General features: G+C 49.1%; 1 long non-coding RNA gene across 1 annotated transcript; it reads left to right on the top strand.

Moving 5' to 3' along the window:
• The first annotated feature begins 2,495 nt into the window (after window positions 1-2,495).
• Window positions 2,496-3,813, top strand: LOC125914734 (uncharacterized). The gene is made up of 3 exons (XR_007455408.1): window positions 2,496-2,658; window positions 3,366-3,484; window positions 3,576-3,813. It is a non-coding gene; the product is annotated as an uncharacterized LOC125914734 (long non-coding RNA).
• The last annotated feature ends 2,984 nt before the right edge of the window (window positions 3,814-6,797 follow it).

The raw sequence follows: 6,797 nt of genomic DNA, 5'->3' as shown, positions 1-6,797 counted from the left end.
TTTATAATGTGTATATTTATGTACTTCCTCAAGGAGACACAGCTTCCCTACAGCTAAGGACTCTGGGTCTGGTCGTTGATTTATAAATCATCTGGAAATTTTGTGAATGATCATGACTGGCTACTCAAGTCAGGTTTTGGGCTACCAGACCTAGAGGGTTTTTTTGTTTTTGTTTATGTTTTTCTTGTTACATAAACCAGGACAATACCCTAGTGGGCTGTCTATTGTCTTCCTAGAGATACCAAGATCAATTCACCACCACTAAAGATCTTTGAAGTCCAAGGCATTCTTATCACTGGTACATCCCTGCTGCCCTTTACAGATGTGCCCACTTTGACTTTGGTAGTTAAAGGCAGCCACCTCCTTGCTGCTACTCTAGGGTTCCTTTATCGCCCTTGAGGTCACAGAACCCAACTCAATGGTGTTTTCCAGTGCTTCCATACCTATTCTACAAGGAGACCAACCACATACTTTTCAAGGGTTCAGATTCTTCCCTCACTTATGTATTTCTCAAAGCCTCAGCTGAGAGGGTCTTCTGGACATTCCTGTGGAAAGTAGTTGGGGGTGAGTGGGGGTGCAGATTTCACATGATAAATCCAGTCCAACATTCCCACCTAAGCACACTGCAACAGAACTAATCTCATCAAGCGTTGGGGTCTCTGTTTCCTCCCTTGAATCATGGAGCTGCCCTGGCCAACGGAGTACAATGGAAATAATGTTATTAGACTTTAAGGGAAAAATGAATATAATTTCTCTCTCTCCCTCTCTGTCCCTTCATCTCTCTCTCTCTCTTTCATCACTTGGTCTGGGGAAGCCAGCTCCCATGCCATAAAGACACTCAAGTAGCCATGTGGAGAGGTCCTATAAAGACGAACTGAAGTTTTCTGCCAATGACTAACAACGTTCTCATTCTGTGAGCGAGCCACCTGGGAAGTGGACCCTGTAGCCTCAGCCTCCGGCCCCCAAATGATCGCAGCCCCAGCCAACATCTGATTACAACCTTAAGAGAGACCCCAAACCAGAATGGCCAAATCAAGCTCTTCTTGAATTCCCAACCCGTGGAATTTATTGTGAGAAAATAAGTGACTATTGTCCTTTTAAGCCTCTATGTTTTAGGGCACTTTCTTGCACAGAAGTGGAAAAGGAATGCATACGCATTGCTTATAGATACATACATATGTAATGAAAACGGAGGGAAACATGCATGGCTGTGGTTTCTATTTTAGGATAGTCGATACTTCTAGGGATAGAAAAAAGGAGATGGGGCTGGAAAGGAGTCCAAAGTAATCTTCAGAGGGATCAGTGCTATTTTTTTTTAAATGATCCAAAGCAAATATGGCATAAGTTATGGTAAATCTGCATGATATATACATAAAGTGTGTTTTATATTATTCTGTACATTTCTATGTGTTTAAAAAAAGTAAATTAAAACACTGAGGGTGAGAGGGCTAAAACATACTTTTGCCTAGATCACGGTTTGCCCAGGTTGAGTTTACTCCAGATTTTTTTTTTTTTTCTCCAGATTTTTAATGGCAGAGTCTGATTTTGGCCATTGGCTCTTGGTCTGCTCTTCAGATTTTCATCAGAGACATCAGGGCTGTTATTCTTGCCATAGAGAAGGTGACAGAAGAAGGTCCCCCGATGACTCTGGCAATCCTCCTATATGTAGAGCTGAGGGAGTTTGTTTTCTAAAGCCACATGTACGTGGAGGTAGCTGTTCATAACCCTCTAAGGGATGGCTTTTATAAGTTTTATCTCTGTGAGTGAAAACATATATGAGGGAATTACAGGAACATAATTATATGGATCATAGAATTTTAAGGCAGAAAGGAAACTCCTGTTCATCCCCTCTCTCCCATGGCAGCGGGGTGTTTTACAGCGTCCCTGACAGGTAGTGAATCAAGCCTTGCTTTTATACCTAATGGTGACTGATACTGTTTCCTGAAGCAGAGTGTTCCGTGGAACCAGCATAGAAAGTGCTCAACTCCTATTGAACAGAAGCCCGTGTGACTCTCACCCACTGCTTTAGCCTCAAAAACAACACATAAAAAGTTTACTCGCGTCCTCATGACAACCCTTCAAATGTTTGAAAACAACAATCTGGTCCCTCTTCAGATTTCCCTCCTCCTGGTAATGCACCCTCAATTCCTTCAGAAAGCAAAGAATCTGGCAATTCTTGAATACCTGTTTTATATGCCAAGTGGTTTATATCCAGGGTTTTATAGACTCTTCAAATTCCCCGTGATTATCCACATCACAGATAGGGAAACGGAGGCTCAGGGAATTTAAGTAAGTTGGCCTAAGACCACAAGGCAAAAACAAAAAAAAAAAAAAAAAGGAGCAAAGCTCACTAACCAGGCTGTTTGTGAGACGTGGGGCCCTCAGAGGACACTGCAGCCCTCCCCGCCTTCTCCTGCTCTAACATGCAGCTCCTGAGATGTGATACCAAGAACCAGATACGACACAATGAGCTCATAGCCCTTTGTGATGTTTTAGCTTACTCGGTCGTCTCTCCAGCCCTTTGAATATGCAAGAAAGGCATCAAAACTCACGTACTGTGGGTCAGGAAACAGGCTCAGCAAGATGGGTGGCACAAAGACATCGACCAACCCTTGAGTAGCAGATTTGGGATTGCAAACCCACATCTTCACATTCAAGGTGAGTTTTTGCGTGGTGCCAAGATGCGTCTCCATGATCCAGGATCTCAGCAGCATTAAGAACTGGTCCCACCCTAGTTAATCTGGATTCAAGTATTACAATTGTCCATACACGGCCCAAAATGGTCTTCGCTTCTCTAGCAGCGACGTGATGGTAGGAGAGAGTGTGGTTCTGTTAGCAAGCGGTCCCCCAAATGTCTGTCTGTTTTACAGATACTACTGTGACAATTGAGTTTACGTCGCTCCTAGCAAGCCTCCCGCTCTCTTCCGCCCCACTGAGCCCAACCCTGAGCTCCAGCCTGGGAGGGCCTTTGGAACGATCACCGTGTCATCCGGTGCAGTAGCGACTCCTGGTAGCACCAGGGGACAAGCACCCTTGAGAAGCACCGGTTTTGGTCATAGACTGGTTGAGGCCACGGGGGAAAACACAAGGCTAAGGACTGAGCCCGAGGGTGTGGGTTCCAAGTACAGCGCCCGGAGGAGACATGATTGCAGAAGAGGGAAACCAATGTGTGTTCGGAGGCCACCGTGACACCATCACTGGTGCCAGCTTCGGGTGTGTGGTGGAAGGTAGACCAGTCCCCTGGGGACATAGTCCCTCTATGCAGTGGGGGAGGGGCGAAACTGATGGGTTTGGGGGAAGCAGACACAGGTGGAGACACCCCCCCCCGTCTCATCCTAACATGAAATCATTCTGATTTATTGCAGACCTGCTCAACGTCCCAGTGAAGGTCATTCAATGTCACTGCTTTCCTCCACCTTCGCCCCATTGTGGGATTCTGGTCTAGAAAAATCCCACCCCGGGCCCCTCCCATTGGAGGCTCCTGGTAAGGGCAGTAGACCCCCTCATACCCACAGCCACCTTTCTCTAACTGCTTAGCCCACTCTCCTTTTCCTGGTACCATTTCTCCCGAACAGATGGTGTTTATAGACAGGGAAAGAATGGGAGTTCTTCAGCTGCAAGGCTGGCAATCAATACCCAGAAACCCTCCCTCTGGAGGTGGCCGCCAGAGGAGGGGCTTTCACAGATGTGGCCGCCAAAAGAGCTCAGGGCTGACGCCAGCCCCCACCAAGCCTGGGACGGGATGCATGGGGGACGCGATGACAACCTATTGTGTTTGTAGCTGGCTAAGGGCGTAAACACATGTGTTTCTTGCGGGTTTCTCTTCTTTGGCCTTCAGGGCTGTGTGTGTGTGCAGGTTTTATATCCTCGCAGCCAGTAGCGAACAGAGACCGGCTTTGCCCTGAGCTGTGGTTCATCCCGCCGTGAGGAGGCATTTATTGAGCCGTAGTCTCTGCGCGTCGCTGTGGGATCCAGGAGGAAGGCCAGCGAGCTTTGGCTGATGAGCCGGCTGTGCTGTCGGGGCGACCTGCCCTCTGAGAGATGCCCTGGGCGAAGGAAGAAATAGGATGGGAGGCAGAGAGGGAGCGGGGCGGGCAGCGCGTTCGTGTTCGTCTGCTGGGAACCACAGGAATAGCCGGTAGATGTGGGATCACACACACGTGCAGGGGCACCTCCACCACCCGGGGGTCTTGGGGGCGGTTGGGAGGGAGGTTTGGGTCGGAGATGAGATTTCGGAACCGGCTGCTGGGGGAGTTTGAACGGAGGGGTGTGGCAGTGAGTAGGGAGTAGAGGTGGCATGGGGGCCACAGGTGCTGAGAGACCATGGAAAAGGACACAAGCCCCCCCATAACCCCAGGACGAGGCGTTACTAGCTGCAGACAGGCTTCCTGGTGGGTCAGGGGCCTGTCTGTAAGAGGGCCTGGCAACGCGTGGGAGTTTGAGGCGCCCCCCCCCCCCGTAACAATTTCAGAAACCCCTCGATGCCCCCCTCTCCTTCCCCGTGCAAAGGCAATGTCTCTTTTGGTCACTGCCTCAAATGTCTGCGGCAAAGATAAACATCTTTACACTATAATTTGCGAGAAGGCCTGAGACACAGCAGGTGCCACGGCAGGGACAGCCCACGTGGGGTTTAGAAGCACAGGCTTTGGGTTGCAGCGAGGCCTGGAATCCATCCCAGCTCGGCCGTTCGCTTCCTAGGTGACTGCTGTCACTCCCTGAGCCTCATCTTCTCCGATGGGGGACCTCAATGTACACCTTCCTTACGGGATTCCTGTAGGGGTTAAAGGAGCCAATGCGCTTTTTGGTGCGGTCGTATTGGTCAGCCACCGACACATGGCAATTGTTGGCAGCTGGCCCATGCCACTGACTGGCAAAGGTTCGTTGATCGACAGGTACATGACAGGATCTCTATTTATATAAGAGGACAAGCAAAGAGAGCGTGAGAAAACACCGAGGGGCTCAAAGGGGGAGGAGAAGAAGGGGAAGTTAGCAAAGACGACCACGGCTGACAACAGAGGGCAGAGATGCGTGGGGTTCCCCGCCCTGCCCAGAGGTACGTCTGGATCCCATGAGCCACTCAGTGAGGGATCTTCGTGTTGTCAGTCACAGAAGCAGGTGGCTCGGCTTCCAGTCTTTTCCGTGGATCTTTCACTTGGGTAAAGGAAACTCACTCCCAGGCCAACTGCTAATTAAATAGAGCCCAGGTTGAGACTTGATCTCTGGCCTCAAGCCATATGCAGTCAGAGTGGGGAAGTCAAGTACCAGCCGAACACGGAGACCAGCAGGTTGAACTGGGAAGGTGCAGTGGACTCTCGCCCCCTGCGTAGGGAGCAGGGGCCCTGTGGCTGGGACAGCGGGAGGCCACCAGGATGAGTGGCATTTCTGGCTGAGCCTTGGAGAGTAGGGTCAGTACCACCGGAGCACATGGAAAGAGCATTCCTGCGGGCAGAACAGCAAGAATAAGGGGGAGTCTGAACAATGGTGGGGAGACCTGCCCCCGGATGAAGTTGCTTGTGTCTCAGGGTGCTGGGGACACGTCCGTCCCAGCTGAACCTAGCGAAGATTCTGGCACGGGGCAGCTCAGAGTCAGGTTCCTGGGGGTATGGGGGAGACGCACTGGTTTCCTGAGGGGCGGGGAAGGAGCTGAGAGAATAGAAGGGGCAGGAAGATCAAAGCAGGGTTCCCCCTGGGCCGAGGTACCACCTCAGAAAACACAAGGATAGGACACGCTTGGGGAGCACGCAGGATGGGGCAGGGGTCTTGTCAGGTGAAGAGGTGGCACTTGAGTCAGGAAGGTGGAGGTGGGGAAGGGCCAGGTACAGTGGAAGGTTTCCTGATTGCTCTTTAAAGTGAGAACAAATTCTACAGCTAATAACAACGATAAGGAGGCACCTGGGTGGCTCAGTCGGTTAAGTATCTGACTCTTGATTTCGGCTCAGGTCCTGATCTCACAGTTCGTGAGACTGAGCCCCACGCTGGGCTCTGCGCTGACAGTGCAGAGAATGCTTGGGATTCTCTCTCTCCCTCTCTCTCTGCCTCTTCCCCACTTGCACTCTCAAAATAAGTAAATAAACTTAATATATATATAATACATATTTATATGTTAATATATACATCAATCAACTCTCCATAAAGATCACGAACTTCTGGGAAATCAGACAATAAGTCTACACAAGGAAAAAAAAAAAAAGACTTTGACCTGGTATGTTGTCTGACTCTATTTTGTGGCTCTTTCCCTCCATTGCATCAAGCGGGTGTAGACAACTGTGTCCGTTAACCCATATTCAGTTCCTATCATCCCCGTCCTTTGGAAGTCACTGTAGCTACGATGTTGTAAGTTGAATGACGACAAACACGTGGCAGTTTTCATCTTTTGTTTTTGTCATCTCCCTACATACCACTTTAATGGCAAAGCAATGAAATTGCCAGCATGAAAGCCATTGATGTCCCCAAGCTCACTCCTGGATCATTTTGCCTGAGGTTGGAAAAAACAAAAACAAAAACAGTAAAGCATCTTCCTTCAACCTGGGGGGGGGGGTGGATATTCCTTGATATTCATACTCTTAATTCAACTGAAACTGGTTTATCTGGTTTCTTCAGACTATAGGAAAGTTAAGAGGTCGTGAATTTTTTTGGCTCCAATTAAAGAATTTCCTAATGAACCAACTCGACTGTTAATTCAACCTGCTTCTTTAGGAATATGTAAGCCTCAGATGAAGAATGAAAGCTCAACACCAAGGAGACTTAGAGTCTGAGCTGTGATTACATTTGTGCCTCGATTCAAAAATTATAGAAGG

Source organism: Panthera uncia, assembly GCF_023721935.1.
Source record: "Panthera uncia isolate 11264 chromosome D3 unlocalized genomic scaffold, Puncia_PCG_1.0 HiC_scaffold_8, whole genome shotgun sequence".
NCBI lineage: Eukaryota > Metazoa > Chordata > Mammalia > Carnivora > Felidae > Panthera > Panthera uncia.
The sequence above is the reverse complement of the archived record's forward strand: the minus strand, read 5'-3'. Positions and strand labels throughout refer to the sequence as shown.